We start from the raw sequence: 17,087 nt of genomic DNA, 5'->3' as shown, positions 1-17,087 counted from the left end.
GCATGGCGGTCATTGATATTATATTTTCCAACATTCTTGTTATTATTTGTACAGTTGTCATAGCATACATCAACATTACTTTTACTGGTATTGGCATTGTTATGCATGCATAGTTTATGGCATACATCAACATTGCATTTATTGGTATTGCCGCTGTTGTGCATGCATATATCTTGGTGTACATTGACATCCCATTCAACGATATTAATATTCCCCCCCCCTCATTTTCCCCGTATGTCATAAGAATCACATAATTTGAAATGGTATGTGTTGCTGTAGTGTCTTCTAATCGTTTCCTAGCTATTTGCATATTACCTAATTTGAGAACTGTGTTTTTAGACCAGGAAACCCCCCATATGTAGGTAACCACACAACAGTAGTAAAAAAATGAAAACTGGAAGTAATGACATGAATAGTGTGGACATTCAAAAGAGGATCCAAGAAAAAATACTATGAAACCAGTCATGCGCAGGGGCACCTCCATCTTCTTGTCAGCTTGTAATTGATGTAGTGCTTGGATGGCAAGAGCTAGAGTTCCGTTTTCAAGATCATTTCCAGGAATACAAGTACAACAGGAAGCACCAATCTTTGCACACACCTCACCCTCCATCGCGGTCAAGTCCAACACATACCAATATTTCATCACCATAAGGCGGATGGCTGTCAGTTCTTCCTTGATATTGTGTAGGCCAAGCTCAGTGTTGATGATTTTCAACATTTCCTACCTGGTTATTTGTATCCAGCAGGCGTTCGCTTTTGTTTGCAAAATGAGAAGGGTATCGACCTTCCTGCATTTACTTGAGTTTCAGAAAGCAGTCTAAATTTTTCTGGAATGTCCTTGTAGTGAGCCCAGGCAAAATAAGCAGCAGTTTTTTTTCTTCTTTGAGCCTGATGCAACAGATTTGTTTACTTCTGTAGTGGATGTTGGGGCAATTCAGACAGATCTTCACCAGGCATGTCCATTGTTGGGTGTTTGTATGGTCATTAGGGAACAGAGGCCCGCCATCTGGGGACACGCTTGGTGTAGACTAGCTTGCTGCACTGCCAATACATATTCATCAACTTGGAGGTGCCCCATTGCATTTCTGGTATATACCGTATTACTTCACAGTTCTCATTGGAACCAGTGGCATGGTTCCTTTGCCTCTCAAACACAAAGAATTCAGTGCAAGTCTCCATACAATTTAGAAATTGCCTCTTCCCCTTCAACCATGTGTATCTATTAATCTTGGTATACCAGATTTCCTGGCACAGGGTGTCTGTGCTGGCGTTTGACCCCCTCCCATGGGACTCATTTCCCCTAGCATGGTCGAGGTGAAGGCCCTGCACTGGAATTCCATATCCGGGGTACACTTGTCAATAAAGACTGCCCCAAATATGTTAAGGGCCACTCTGGGACTGCAGACTGAGGTGGGAGCTGACTTATTTGTGCACTGGTACAGTGGTCTTGCAACCTACAGGAACCTCTTTTCTGCAAAGTCCCACAGACAAACAGTGTCCTCCCCTATAGCGCCCCTCCTGCGCATCCGGTCTAGTTCCTTTTGAATGTCGCTAGGTTTGGTAAAAACTTTCAGTGCAGTGGGGTTGGTCTCATACCGGGTAATGTTTACTACTGCTCAATGGGATTCTACACTATTGGGTTGAATCTTGGCCCTAATCGTACATGGGTACGGGCGGGTGAGACATTTCACTTTCTCGGGCTATTTCTTGGAATAAGTGAAGCATGTCTGCACCTCCTGCGTGGGGTATGAGTCAACGTATGTAGCACAACCTGTTCGTGGTTTGAGTGCCCCACAGTGGTCATGTGCTGATACCAGGTGTTGTGGTGTGTAGGAGTGCGCTGTGTAGTGCATGAGGCATGCTAGTGTTTGGTTCAGCAGAGGTGTGAGATAAGAGATCTCTGGGCATGTATTGCAAGAATGTTAAGCATAGATCCATGAAACCTAGTTTATTTTTGGCTCTGCAGGGGCACAAGAGCACCCATGCTAAACAGAGCGCACAAGAATATAAAAATACATAACTTGTGGGATGTTGTTCAGGGGTGTTTTCTGTCTGCGTGCCCAGTGGTCCCTTGTCTTGGTGTAGTGCAAAAAAGATACTCTCTTCTTTTCCCCCAAAAATGTTTGTCAAGTCAATTTGCAGACTGTCTTGAGCAGTTGGCCTAGTTGACGTCCTTTCAAGAGATTCGATTGAATGGGTGTCGGACCACTATGATGACTGTGCACGTGTGGCTGTATTGGAAACCTGTGGGATAAGATTTATGCCTTGTAATTTAGCTTGGAAAAACACATTTTGTAGACAATTTTCAGAGTTTTTTAGGGGTGCACACTAACTTTTTCACTTTGTGCGACAATCTCTAGTGAGGTACTTTCGTCCCCCCCTCTCTTGCTGCAGCATGGAGTATTTTTCTCTTTGGGCTGCTTACATTAAATGTGTGTGTTGTTTTACCGGAATGGGGGTGTCCTAGTGACTTGCATGGGCTGGTTGCGATGTGAGAGGGAAGTGTTTTTTTAAATGAGTTTTGTGGGTAATGGCAATGTTCCTGCTGTCACGTGCAAGTCCCTCTGGTCTCTGCATGTGGCATATAATGATGTTCTCCCTAATGGAGTTGGGTGTTTTGACTACGCCCTTTTTTTGGAAGCTGTGTCTTTTAGGCTACTTTTGGGCTTTGAAAAGCGATGGCACTACCCTCCATCGCTTCTTAACCTTAACTTTTCAATGGCTCTTGGGTGTAGCCATTTACGAGGACTGTGCCACATATAAAATTGGGCCTTAACGATTGTAGCGTTGCGAGTCCAGAACCTTCCACCCATACAGCAACCCTTACTTTTGGGCTTTGTCCGGCAGGTCATTGGGCTCCTTCCGGAGGTCTCGTGTAGGGCTGGTTGTAATACGGAATACCACTGGAGGTTGGAGATTCCTTGAACAATGGTCGTGAGGCCCAGTGTTTATTTGACAAGCTGGGTGTGGTGGTGTGCATCTTCATGCACCTTGTGTGGGCGATTGCGATGGTCTTCTATGTAAACCCTTTTCCTCCCGTCGCCCCCCCCCCCCCTCCCCCGATCAGGATGCTTTGCTTCTGCCACCCTTGGCAGGAATTAGGACTTCCTACCCTGTGACACGCTCCTCCTGCTGCTTTGGAGGGGCATGATTCTGTGAACAGACTTTGGATGTGGTTGGAAGCATTGGGGGAGAGGAGGAGACAAATGTCCTGCTTACAATGGGAGTCAGGTTCGCGGCTGGGACTTTTTGTGCTGTGAGTTATGAACGAACAGCTGAATGCCTGGGTAAATTTCACTATTGACTTGTTGTATAACACACGAAACACAGGGGGTTTAACACCCTTTACAATCTGTTGTGGATTAATCAGCCATTTTACGAATAATCGATGATGTACCGGTCTCCTCTATGCATGTAGTGTTAGCCTTTTTTCCTTCTTTATCTTTATTAATACGTTATGTGTGCGATAAAGATATTTTGAGATCTTGTTGACTCAGTATCGACAGTGTAGCCTCTCAAATTTGGCTGTTAGACCCCCTGTGTTTCGTGTGTTATACATTCAGTTGGTGCTGGGGATAAAATCAGGTGTGGGTCTTTAAAATATATATCCCTTGGACCCTATTTTAAATGGTTTTGTTTAATCTGTTCTGGAGCAGCTGTCTGGCTGCGGGTTCGACTATATAACCATACGATTAGATGGTTCTTTGACAGTTACCAGCTGTAGAACTGTTACATATCATTGAGAGTCGGTCGACCCCCGACCTTAGTGGTGATTGAGACTCGATTTCTCAGTTGTTCGCTTTTGACACCATTTTCACAAACTAGTTTTTTCACAAACTAGTTTTACCAACACTAAAATGGCAGAAATTAGTGGTATTGCATATGATGATGCCATATATCATTCTATATTGGATAGTATGCCCAGCGTCTTGAACATACCTTCAACAGCCATTCCTAGTACAGGAGATGATTGGGCCAAAGTTATGGTTTTAAAAAAGACACATGCCCGAACCTTGGTCCATGGAATAACCATGGCAGAATATCTGAGGGCTAGTTGCGCCCCGCCTGGTCTAGTGGTCTCCAATGCTCCTCGACTATTCTTACAGGATAAGATCTTCCTGAAGGATTGGTCGCTTATAGCATGGAGATGTACTAGAGACTGGCTAATATTGATTATTAGCACAGCAAAAAGAATAGCCGATACAATCTTGGTTGAAATACAGGTTTTAGAAGCAGCAATAAGAACAGTAACACCGATTCTGTTTAAAAAAAAAACAGCAGGACGAATCGAACAAAAACTCAGGTGAATTCAAGGAGACTATTCTGCAAACAAAATTAGATAAATTCAAAAAAGATTTGAGTAAATGGAAGCATGAACGTGTGTACCCCTATACGAGCGATACGTACACACCACCTGTATACAGAAACAATGGAAAACGTTATGTGTCTAACTACTCTAGTTCAGGGTCTGACAGTAGTGATCCAGACAACACCAACACGGGCGCTCCTAGCTTTCCACAACGTGGGAGAGGTAGGGGGAACAGACCCTACTCATATGGCAATCAACATATTGATCCATACCAGCAATGGTGGCCACCCACCCCTTGGGGTTTTCCACCGAACCAACAGCCTTACCCTGTACCTCCACCTCCGCCGAATTTCCAAGGGTTTCCAAATGCCTACAATTCTCAACATTTTTTAGGGTTTGGCCCACGCCGACCAAGAGGCAAAAGGCGAGCAGCACAAAACACAGTTGTACAATGGGAAGACCAGACAGGCCCACATGCAGGTACACGGAGCCAAACTGCCAAGAACCAGAAAGCAGGCCCATCGAACAATCCCTCGTAGTCAACTTATCTAACAAGATACTAACTCCACTTGAAGAACAAGTACTGAATAAAGGCTTGGGTTTCGTCATGACGAATCCTGGGGACCCATTCACTTTCCAATGCGAATTGAGTCAGTTTTTCAGGAAACTTAGATTACACTATCTCTTCAAGGATCAGATTAATGCTGATTGCGACACAAACACCGGTCTTAGACCAAAATCTAAATTCCAGCCACCTATTCGCACGGTTCCTCCACAGGTCTTAGCCTTTGAGCAAGCTGTTGCGGGTGATATTGCTTCACTGTGGAGCACAACAGTCAGGTCATTTAACAACCTTACCAAATCAGAACAAATGACACTGAAATCACTTTCAGAGGATCATTTAATAACTATAAAGCCTGCAGATAAGGGCGGCTCTATAGTTATTTTAAATACCACGGATTACCAGACTGAGTGCTATAGACAACTAAACAATAGACAGGCATACTCTCCCTTGTCTACAGATCCTACAGAAGAGGTGACTAAACAGATACAGGATATGGTTGAAGAAGCTTTATCTGAGGGGTGGATCACTCAAAGTGAGGCGACTTATTTGGTTGCTAAACACCCAACCACTCCTTATTTCTACCTTTTACCAAAGGTACACAAACCACAGACGCCACCGCCTGGTAGGCCTATTATTTCAGGAATAGGGTCTCTTCTGGAGCCATTGTCAACTTTTGTCGATCATTTTCTGCGGCCAATTGTACAGAAAATGCCTACATATGTGCAGGACACTAAAGATGCCGTGCGTGTCCTTCCAGAAATTGAGTATGATATTGAAAGAGACCTCCTGGTCTCTTTCGATGTAGAATCACTGTATACTTCTATCCCTCAGGATGAGACTTTGGAAGTCGTAACATCCATCCTGAGGGATAGTATATGTGAAACTATCACCCCTGTACCATTTATAATGGCTTTGGCAACTATAGCCATGAAAATGAATTTCTTCAAGTATGAGGACAAGCTGTTTCTCCAGATCTCGGGTGCGAGTATGGGCAGCATTTTCGCGCCGAGTCTGGCGAATTTATACGTGCACCAGTTCGAACAACAACACGTACTGACACCCACCAACCCCTTCCACACCTCTATTAGGTGGTGGAAGCGTTATATTGATGACGTGTTGGTGGTGTGGAGAGGCACGGTGGATTCCGTTAATGAATTCCACCAATGGCTAAACAGTAGAAACCAGTTTCTTAAATTCACCATGGAAACAAATAAGGAAAGAATTGCATTCCTAGATCTGTCGATCTATGTCACTACTGCAGGATTGCAGAGTGAACTGTACAAGAAACCTATGGCGCGGAACTCACTTCTCCTTTACAAGAGCTACCACCCGAAGTCCCTGCGCCAGAATCTACCATATGGCCAGTTCCTACGGGTTCGCAGGAACTGTTCCAATAGAGAGGACTTTGAGGTGCATGCTAGGAATCTTTGTGGACAATTACGGGACAGACACTATCCTAATTCACTCATAAAAAGATCAAAAAAGAGAGCGGTTAACAACAATAGGGAGGCCCTCCTGGAAGCTCCAATCCCTAAACCACCTCTGACTAGACTCACTTTCGTGAGCACCTTCAATACTAGAAGCAATGCCATCCAGAAGATTGTCAAAAGACACTGGCGCCTTCTGAACCATGGGAGAGAGAAAATTGCGCAACCCTTGTTTGCGTTCAAAAGGGCAAGCAGCATTCGGGATCGACTTGTTCACACACGCCCAAAAGAGCTCCCTAGGAAACTTGGTGGAACACTGTGGAACCTTCCACCAGCTGTCGGGCATCACCCTTGCGGCATTTGCTCAGTCTGCCCTCAGACCAAACATACGAAGGAGATAGATATAGGCACCACGAGACCTTGGTTGCAGAGTAACTATAATAATTGCAATAGTACCAATCTGATTTATATGCTGACATGTCCTTGCTCCACACGATATGTGGGTATGACGACCCGCAAAGTCCGCACCAGGATGTTGGAACACAAGAGTTCTTTTCGTTGCAAGAAAAACAACACTAAACTTACGAGACATTTCCTGGAGCATGCACATCTAGAAACGGATTTCCAATGGACTGTCCTGGAGAAGCCATATATACCCAGTCACATAAGTGATGTGTCGGGTTACCTTTTTAGAAAAGAGCAAAAATGGATTTATAAACTTCGGACAGATACAGAAGGATTAAATGATGATATTCCTTGGACCTCCCTGTAGCCTTGGCACTAGTGAGTAATAACTGGGATATACTGACTGTAATAGGGTGGGTCTATATAAACATGTTGTACATATTGATTCATGCCTGAATTACTTTGCTCACACTCTTCTCATAATATTACAAATAGGTTTGATTATGGGAGTTTTCTGACATACACTGGAGGGTGACATATAGCTATGCACAACCATTAGGATGGTTCCCACATTTTAAGATTTTGGAGCATCTGCATAGTTACGCCCATTGAATACATGCTGAGGCCACTCTTGGCTTACTACCTAGAGCATTTGTGTTCCCAAAAACAACATTGGAATATCACGGACCAATAGGTTGCAGTCATTGCACTACAAAGATGTCCGAAATGACATCATTGGGCAGCTGTCATTGCCCAATGACTGGTACTTTTTCAAAAACAACACATGGTCAATCGTGATTCTATGATATACAGGTTGGAGCCTTCAGAACTACAAAGATGGCCGATATGTTGTCATCGGGTCTTTCTGAGCGCATCTTCCCGCGTGATTTCGAGCTTAGTAGTGCGCTCTTGTTCCTAAGAAAACAAGCTCAAGCAGGCTTATTATGGAGAAAAATAGGCAGTGACTCACAACACTGGGGGCATTCTAACATCATATGCACGTGAGGAATAATGACTGTTTAATGATTACCAGATCATAGTGTTAGGAACTACAAAGATGGCCGATATGACATCATATGGTAGTTCTGAGCACTTCCTCTCGCGAGATCTCGCGAGATTTCGAGCGTAAAGTAGTGCCCTTCGTTTTCTTTTGAAAATAAAGACCAATAAGGCTTACTTGGGGGCGTGGCCGAGCCAGCCAAGATGGCGGACTCCTTTCCCTGAGGCTCCTGCTCGTCGGCCCGTAAACCCCAAAGTCCTACCTGCCCCGGGCGTCCATCGCCCCTGAAAAGAAGAGCATCGGGCCCGGCAGTAATCGGTGACCCTCCGACCTGAAACCAGATCCCCGAGATACAAGCGGGAGCGGCGCAGGGGACTCCGTGCGCGGACACTGACGAACCACGCTCAAAATGGCGGACGTAGAGGAGCGAAGAAGCGACGAGACTGAGGTGCTACGGCGTCCCAGGCGGCGCGCTTGACCCTGACAACAGTCGCAACAGCCCGTGAGCGTGCCCGGAGGCGGTGAGACAGAGACGGGGCCCCTGGTGACGGCCTGGGCGCTCCAGCGGCTCCGGGAGTGATTTGACGGGAGAGCGCTGCCCCCTACCCCCCCCCCCCCCCCTCTGGTGACCGTGGACGGAAGAAGCCAGGCAGGAGTCTTGTCACAGAAAGGACGGCCGGGCGGCACGGCCCGCACATCAGGTGAGCCCCCCCCCACGTACTGTCGCAGGGAGAGGATTGGTGAGACGCCCGACGGGGGTGTGGGGCGCAGCCCGCTGTCCTCGGGAGCCCGGGCCGAGAGACCCCAGCCGCAGTGGACACCGGCATCTGGGCGGCAGGGGAAGTGCGGAGCCCCAGACAGGGTCGCCGCAGACAGAGAGGAGCGAGCCCCAGCCACGCGCCGTCTCTCGCCTGGCTCAATCGTGCGCACCCCCTGGATTCTGGGAGACCGTCGGACCGAGGGGCGGGAGAGGTGTGCGAGGCCAGCGGCGTGGATACTACGAGACCGGACGGGATGAGTGGGTCCTGCCAAGGACGTAAGGCGACCAGGGAGAATCTCTGAGCCCTAAGGAGAGGGGTTCGATGGTATTGAGGCCCCACGAAGGTGAAACGCACACATCCACGCGCAGGCCAGCACGGGCCGGCAGCCGCTGCCGCAGACAGTAAGGGACGCAGACAGCGCGCTTGCCACCAAGGTAGTGGGACGAAGCCGGGTGAGGGCTGATCCCTGAAGTGTCACACCGGCGGGAAGAGCGCGCCTGCCGGACCAGCTAGAGTGTGGCCGCCAGTGAACACAAGTATCCATAGACACGGTGAGGACCCCCCCCCCACGATGGGTCGCCAGAAAACGGCGGGGATGCCACCAGCCTCTCACCAGTCCAGGACGACCGAGCCGGTGCCGGCGAAACCTCCCCACTGCACCGAGCCAGTCAAGGAGGACCCCACGGCCAGAAAACTAGACCAGGTCCTGGCAGCCATAGAACACTGTCGAGTGACAATGGAAGGGAGGTTCGGCGAGTTGTCATCAGACATGGGCCTCCTCCGCGACGACCACAGGAAACTGGCGGACAAAGTGGCACAAAGCGTGCACCGTCTCCAGACACTGGAGCCGCAGGTACAAAAGCAGGACAACACGCTCCAGGACCTACTGATGCGGATAAAGATGCTGGAGAACAAGACGGACGACCTAGAAGGGCGTTTCCGACGGAGCAACATCCGAATCATGAACCTGTCGGAGGGAATCGAAGGGCCCGACCCGGTCAAATACATCTCAGACTGGATCGCCACATTCACGCCAGCAGACGCTCTCACCGCGTTTTTCTCCGTGGAGAGGGCCCACAGAGTGCCAGCCCGCAGAGTGCCAGCCCGCAGACCGCAGCCGGGCATGCCCCCTCGTCCTTTCCTGCTCAAACTCCTCCACTATCAGGACCGCGACGCTATCCTACGGGCAGCCATGCAACGGGGACGGCTGCAACTAGAGGACAAGCAAGTAATGCTGTTCCCGGACTACTCCCGTGCGGTCCAGTTACAACGGGCCACCTTCCTGGCAGTGAAGCGGACCCTGCGCTCGAAAAACATACAATATGCGCTTCTCTTCCCAGCCCGCCTCAAGGTCATCTATGGAGGCGAGACGCACTTCTTCACGGACCCGGGGGAAGCGGCGACATGGGCGGAACAGCACACACAGCACCTCGGACATGACCCCAGCTCTCACCCGAAAACCGCGCCCGGGTCGCCGGACCCGGAGGGTCTCCTCCACGCCGACTAGCAGGCGAACAGAAACTACCACCGCCAGCTCCCCGGACCTAGCACAGATTATTGCGGAGCGTCGGAGGGCTCTCCAGGCGGTAGCCACACTGAGTCCCCGAGACAGAGGATCGGATTCGGAACGTGGCCCTCACATCTTTAGCTCGGACGACGAAAAGAGCGCAACACCGGGATCACGAGAGGGCTCGGTGACACCCCCTGTGGTGACCCCCCAGACCGCGGACACACTCATCTGACAAGAGACCCACGGATAGTCAGCGGCACATTAAGCACATACGGCCATGCAGACCACAAAGAACAGAATAACCACTGAGCCCGACATCGGGCAGGACATTTATAGTTATCAATGATATACGGGCAACCGCCGGAGCGGGAGTCGGAGGCCATCGGATCCACCACCCCGTGGTTACGAACTAAAGTCACACCAAAGCAACCAGTTTGGGCACATCGCCCTGCGCGATGCGCCCCCAGTATTGGGACTGTTTCCCACAGTTGTTGCAGTTCACCTCCCTAGCCTTTGTGTTCCCTCCCGGTCATTCCCAGAGCAGGCACGGCAATCTCCATGGACGATGCAGTACACGGACAGAAGGTAGGTGGTGGGAGGGGGGTCAGGTGCGGCGACAGAGGAGTCCACGGCGCATCAAGGACATATAATTATGACATCCCACAACATTCCCCACAAATCTCCTAACACGGACATAAAATTCCTGACACTTAACGTTGGGGGAATGCACACTGCCCGCAAGCGCTATTCAGTCTATGCATACATCAAGAGACAAAAGGCCCAGGTAGCACTCTTACAAGAAACGCATCTGACGCGCAGGGGAGGCAGACAGACTACAGAGAAAATGGCGAGGCATTATATGTGCCACGACCTACTCCACATTTGCTAGGGGCGCGCTAGTATGGGTCAGACCGGGGGTGCCATTTAGGGAGCAGAGCAGACTCGTGGACAGAGAGGGCCGCTACGCAATACTGACGGGGCTGTTAGAGGGCCAGCAACTACTGATAGGGAGTATATACGCCCCCAACACAGAACAGGAGAGCTATTGGGACAAACTCACACGCATGTTGGCCCATCACACGTCTGTCCCGTGGCTCCTGGGAGGGGATTATAATTGCACCCTGGATCCACACCTGGACCGTTCGCACCCCCCCCCCAAGCCCGCTCATCCGCATACAAGCAGGCCACAGACCTCCGCAGCTGGGTAGACAAATGGGGACTAGCAGACATTTGGAGAACTCGCCATCCCACCACGAAGCTGTACTCCTTCCATTCGGTCCCACACGATCTGCGGGTCCGGCTGGATAGATTCCTATGCTCCACGTCGCTCTTACCCTCAGTACGGGAGTCGGACTACCTAGGCAGAGTGGTCTCGGACCACGATGCACACACGGCGGTCCTCCGATGGAAACCCCCTCACCCTCCGATTCCAACATGGAGGATGCCCCGGGAATGTCTCACAGACCCGGTATTCCGCCAAACCTTAGAGGAATTTATGCAGGGCCACTTTCGACGAAACGATAACACGGCATCCACGCGTTCACTTAAATGGGATGCATTCAAGGTAAGTGCCAGGGGCCACTGCATTCAACAGGTAGTGGGGGTCAGGAGAGTGCTCAACAGGGCACTGCAGGGGGCGGAGACCCGGCTCGCGGAACTCTCGAAGAGGGTGGATCGGGGTGATGCCACGGAGGCGCAACTGTCAGCGGCCAAATCCTCCCACACAATAGCGCTGAGAGATCTGCGCAAATATAATTTTCGGGCGTACGCGACACGAACACACAAAGAGGGGAATAGGGCGGGGGCCCTCCTGGCTTGGTTAGCTCGACAGGACACAGCGCCGCGCCCGATCACAGAACTCCAAGCCCCGGATGGGCAACTCAAATGTTCGCAGACAGATATACTACACATCTTCCACGCATACTATGCGGCCCTGTACCGAGCCCCACGGGTCGGACCCTCGGTTTCCTAGGTGGGGCGTCACTGCCCAAGATTCCCCTCGCACTCGGGAGGGACCTGGACGGGAAACTTAAACCGGTCGAAGTGAAGCAAGCAATCAAAGCCCTGGCACGCGGGAAGGCACCAGGCACGGACGGATTCCCGGTCGAGTACTACCACACATTCGCGGCACTGTTGGCGCCACGGCTGGTCTCCATATACGAAGAGGCAGTGACCCGCAGAATGCTCCCAGACTCGATGCGGGCGTCGGTACTGGTGACCTTCTTGAAACCGTACAGAGATCCCGTACTCCCGACGTCCTACCGGCCAATAACACTCCTGAACACGGACTGCAAGATCCTAGGGAAAATCTTGCCGGATCGCTACAGCCAAATCCTTCCCACACTGGTGCACATGGACCAGTGCGGATTCGTTCCCCGGCGTAACACCTCACATAACTTGCGCCGTTTTTTCCACGTTCAGGATCTGGCGAAAGGACGATTTCCCAGGGCGGCATGCCTGGTCCTGGACCTGGAGAAGGCGTTTGATACCCTGCAGTGGCGGTACCTGTTCAAGGTCTTGCAGCAGATCGGTGTTGGTTCCACGCTGCTAGCCTATACTCTGCTCCTGTACGGAGGCCTCACCTCCAGAGTGAGACTTGGCAAACTTATATCTGCACCGTTCCCGGTGACCCGCGGAACCAGGCAGGAGTGCCCCCTCTCTCCTCTCCTCTTCGCCCTGGCGATGGAGCCCCTGGCCATACGACCGCGACGGGAGGGGGAGGCATGGGGGATACCCATAGCGGACGTCACCCACTGTGTGTCATTATATGCGGATGATCTCCTGATAAATGTCCGCGACATCACGGCCGACCTCACACCCATCTGGACGACACTCCGAGAGTACGAGGGACTCTCGGGACTCCGGGTCAACTGGGAGAAATCGTCCATCTTCCCTCCGGGCGTCCAGGCGGAACCCCTAGAGATAACGCTGGGCGATCAGACGCTGAGATGGGATGGAACGGCCCCCAGATACCTGGGGGTGCGCCTATATCACTCCCCCGGTGACCTCTTTGAGGGAAACCACCGAGGAGCACTGACGAGCCTGCGATCGGCGGTAGGGTTTTGGAGGACATTGCCACTAGCTCCCATAGGACGCGTCGCTCTGGCAAAAATGATTATGGTCCCGAGACTGCTCTACTTCTTCACAAGCCTCCCTATTATCCCGCCGCGGTCCTTCTTTCGGGAACTGGACTCGCTGTTGACAGCTCTGATTTGGGGGGGCGGCCGGCGCCGAGTAGCGCTGCGCACACTGTACCTCCCCACGACGGCCGGGGGCGCCCTCCTTTGAATCGTACTTCCTCGCGGCACAGCTCCAGTGGCTGTCCCACTGGACGGCGGAGAGACATGTAGGGGAGACGATCACGGAGGGAGGCAAACTGCCTCTGCCTGAGATCCGTCGACTGCTCATGCCAGGCTCCAAACCGACGCGCACGCATCCACTCCAGGTCACAATCTCCCGCAGATACATGATGAGGATCCATCGCATGTCAACGGGCAAGCCACTATATTCCCCTCTGCTTCCCCTGGTGGGCTTCCCCCGACAGAGCGAGTGCTTCACCGCAAGGGCCCTCCAGGTGTGGACAGATCACGGGATCACGGAGGTGGAGGCGTTGTTTCAAGAAGGGCAACTGAGGACATTTGCGCAGTTGGAGTGGCACGACCTCCCCCAAAGGCAATTTCTAACACACAGGCAGCTGCTGATGAGTAGTGACCGTTTCTGGCGCGCGCGCAATGGGGAACCCCCGACACATCCGGTGCTACACGCGGTGCTGCGTATGGGAGCAGGCAGCCACCTCATTACCTGGCTTTATAAAGCGATCCGGGAGCTCACAGACACCACCCTGGACAAACTACGGGAAACGTGGGAAGACGACGCAGGCAGGGTATTCCATGATGCGGAGTGGCGCAAAGCCCTGGAGTCACCGAAAAAAGTGTCCAGGAACGCGCGCTTTAAAAATATTCAATTTAATATCCTACATCGGGCATACCTCACACCAGCCAAACTCCACCGGTTTTACCCCGATACACAATTTGAATGTCCCCGCTGCCACCAGGTAGACGCCGATTTCAAACATATGTTTTGGTCTGCCCAGCCATACAACGTTTCTGGGGTGGAGTACACCAAGCCATTCGAGCCGCGACCGAACTCCAGTCCACCCCCACATGGGAGGAATGTGCACTGGGGATCGCCCCGAAGAGGAAATCCGCGAAGGTACTGCGGAAATTCACTTCCTTGGCCCTTCTCCTCACGAAGAGAAACATCGCAATGCATTGGAGGGCCCCAGAGGGGCCGTCTGGCCTGGCGTGGGTGGGCGCGAAGCTCAAGTGGGGAGCAGCGGAGGAGGAACTGCTGCGAGAAGAGGAGGCGAAGGGCGCCCGCAAACGCCCGATATCCATGGAGTGGGCACAGCTCCTCATCCTGTTTAAGCAAGCAGACCTAACGGGGGACGCCCCAGACACGACACAGCCCACCCCCCGGCGACCCCCCGACCGCCCCGGATCGGCGGAGGACACAAACAACCCATAGGAAAGACAACATACCCAGAGGCGAAGGCGAGTGCGAGCCCAGTCCCCGGCCGGGCGTCAAGTGGCAACCCAACCACCCACCCCCTCCCCCCTCCCTCCCCCTGGAAAGCCCTAGAGCACACCACATACACCTACCACCAACCCGTACATACTCTGTCGTAGGAGCACCTCGTCCGCCGGCCTCGCGTCCCCCTCCCCCCACCCTTCCATACTTCACTCACTACCTCCCTCCCTCCCATACCATACCCAGTTTCGGGGGCCCCCCTACCCCAGGGCCCTTTCCAAGCCACCTCACAGGCGTAGATAGTCCCAGTTGGCGGTTTACATACCGTTGTTCTAGTTACACGACATGATAGGGAATCTGAGAAAAGAGGGAACGCTACATAGACCGAGATGGGAAGATAAAGTTACCCCTGATCGAGACGGAAGATATAGGCACGACCAGGGCGATAGACATGGGGGCCAGATGGAACCGGCATAGGGGAAGACAGGTCTCTCGGGCCATCACGGGAGGCCCAACGGCTAATGGACTACAGTTTCCACACACTATAACTCTCTCAATGGCCCAGGATGTTACAGTACAGTGATTCAGGTTCATAACTGTGAATGTTTCTTATGATGTAATATATGCAAAACCCTAATTAAAACATGTAAAAAAAAAATAAAGACCAATAAGGCTTACTTCACAATAAATGTCTGATAATAGTGTCCTTGCCATTAATATATACCAATTGAAGGGACACATAAGATCGCCACTATCTAGTATACATCCTAAAGGTGGAGGGATACTTCACTAACAAACCCTCACTAGACTATTTATACTAGCATCTCCTACAGATCGGTGCCTCCCCCAAGTCTCAGATGGGAGCTTGAGGTACCGACGGAAAGGTGAGCAGCTACCACAGAATATTTTTAGAATATTTTTAGCTATACTATGTTGTAAACTTTAGCAAATCACAGGTTTTGTAGATCAGTATGTTGTAAAATTCCTGAATGAGCATACAAGGGAGTTTTAATCTTCCTTAAAGTTTGGTGTCTTAGTCGAGTTTCTGGGTCATTTTGAGGCTTAGTACACTGAGTTTGGGGTGTTTATCTACCTCACATGTTTTGCCTCTAGATACAGGGCATTTGGTTATAGGAATGATCATAGGCAGGGTATAAAGCAGAAAAAATTCTTCATAGTACTTTGCCAAATTCTTTTGTTTTCCCTATATCTTTGTAGTGCGGGGCCTCTTAGTACCTGAGCAGTGTCCAGGTGAGGTGAGGTCTATTGCCCTACCACAAAGGGTAAGCATAAAAATTAATTTTCTGACACACATTATTGGTTGGTTTGGTGACACACTATGCACATGAGACTGATGCATCGAATACAGTACTAATGATATAACGTTTTCCTTCACAGAATGCACAGTAATCATTGTGAATCGGAGGGTTAATGTCCATGGTTGTTACAGGTTGTACCGTTTCAAACCAGTTTATAATTTGTTTTTGGTGATGGTGGTGAATTCTATATTTCACTATTAGGAGTGCAACTATTATACGAGCAGAGGCCCTGACGAATGCCAAGGGATTAAATACCCGTTAGGCAGAAACATGTTGGCCCTTATGTAGACAGATAATTGTCACTGTCTTCTTTTGCACTGTTCTATTTTTTAATTAGGAGGCGTGTCCAGTCCGTAGAATAAAGTATTTAGAAGGAGGACATTCCATCCTATTTTAAATCACTTTTTTGTTCGTTGCACTATTTCTTCTTACTTTACCATCAAAAGATCAGTCATCACGGACGGTTTGTGTATTTGGTGGACCAAATCCTGATACAACAATAAGGTGCAGAGCTGAGTGTCCCACTGATCAGGGGACCAGCCTCATTTGCACATGGGTTTGGCCAAATGATAGGACTGATCATTGAGTCTAATTTGATGGAAACCCTTTACAATCTGTTGTGGATTAATCAGCCATTTTACGAATAATCGATGATGTACCGGTCTCCTCTATGCATGTAGTGTTGGCCTTTTTTCCTTCTTTATCTTTATTAATACGTTATGTGTGCGATAAAGATATTTTGAGATCTTGTTGACTCAGTATCGACAGTGTAGCTTCTCAAATTTGGCTGTTAGACCCCCTGTGTTTCGTGTGTTATACATTCAGTTGGTGCGGGGGATAAAATCAGGTGTGGGTCTTTAAAATATATATCCCTTGGACCCTATTTTAAATGGTTTTGTTTAATCTCATCTCTCCCCAACTATTGACTTGTTGCCAAATTTGTGCATTGACTACGCAGTTCTGTGTGTCATCTCCACACCCCAAGTGCCTGGAAAACCTGGCTTCTGGTACTGGACTGTCGTCCCGTTTTGGAACTGAAAAGGCAGCCTCCATTTGCTGGAGACCTAAAATGTTGAAGAATGGGGTCTTTTCAATCTAGGGTGTGCCCTAGAGACTTGGGCAAAGGGACCTGGGTGCCTGATTTTATGCATTCATCGGGGGCCGCCTTGCCCCTTCGTCAGATTACCCTCCCCATGGGGAGTGGCCAGCAAATCCCGCCGTGGGGGACTAGCAGTAGAGTGGGGCCTAGACACCTGCAGGC

At 50.5% G+C, this 17,087-nt stretch overlaps 1 protein-coding gene across 7 annotated transcripts in view; it reads left to right on the top strand.

The window, feature by feature from the left end:
- The window catches only part of SON (SON DNA and RNA binding protein), a 722,851-nt gene that overhangs the window by 138,965 nt on the left and 566,799 nt on the right, over nt 1–17,087 (top strand). The gene's annotated exons all lie outside the window — the stretch shown is intronic.

The sequence above is a fragment of the Triturus cristatus genome, chromosome 8 (assembly GCF_964204655.1).
Source record: "Triturus cristatus chromosome 8, aTriCri1.1, whole genome shotgun sequence".
NCBI classification, from domain to species: domain Eukaryota; kingdom Metazoa; phylum Chordata; class Amphibia; order Caudata; family Salamandridae; genus Triturus; species Triturus cristatus.
Note: the sequence above shows the minus strand (reverse complement) of the source record. Positions and strands in the feature narration are given on the sequence as shown.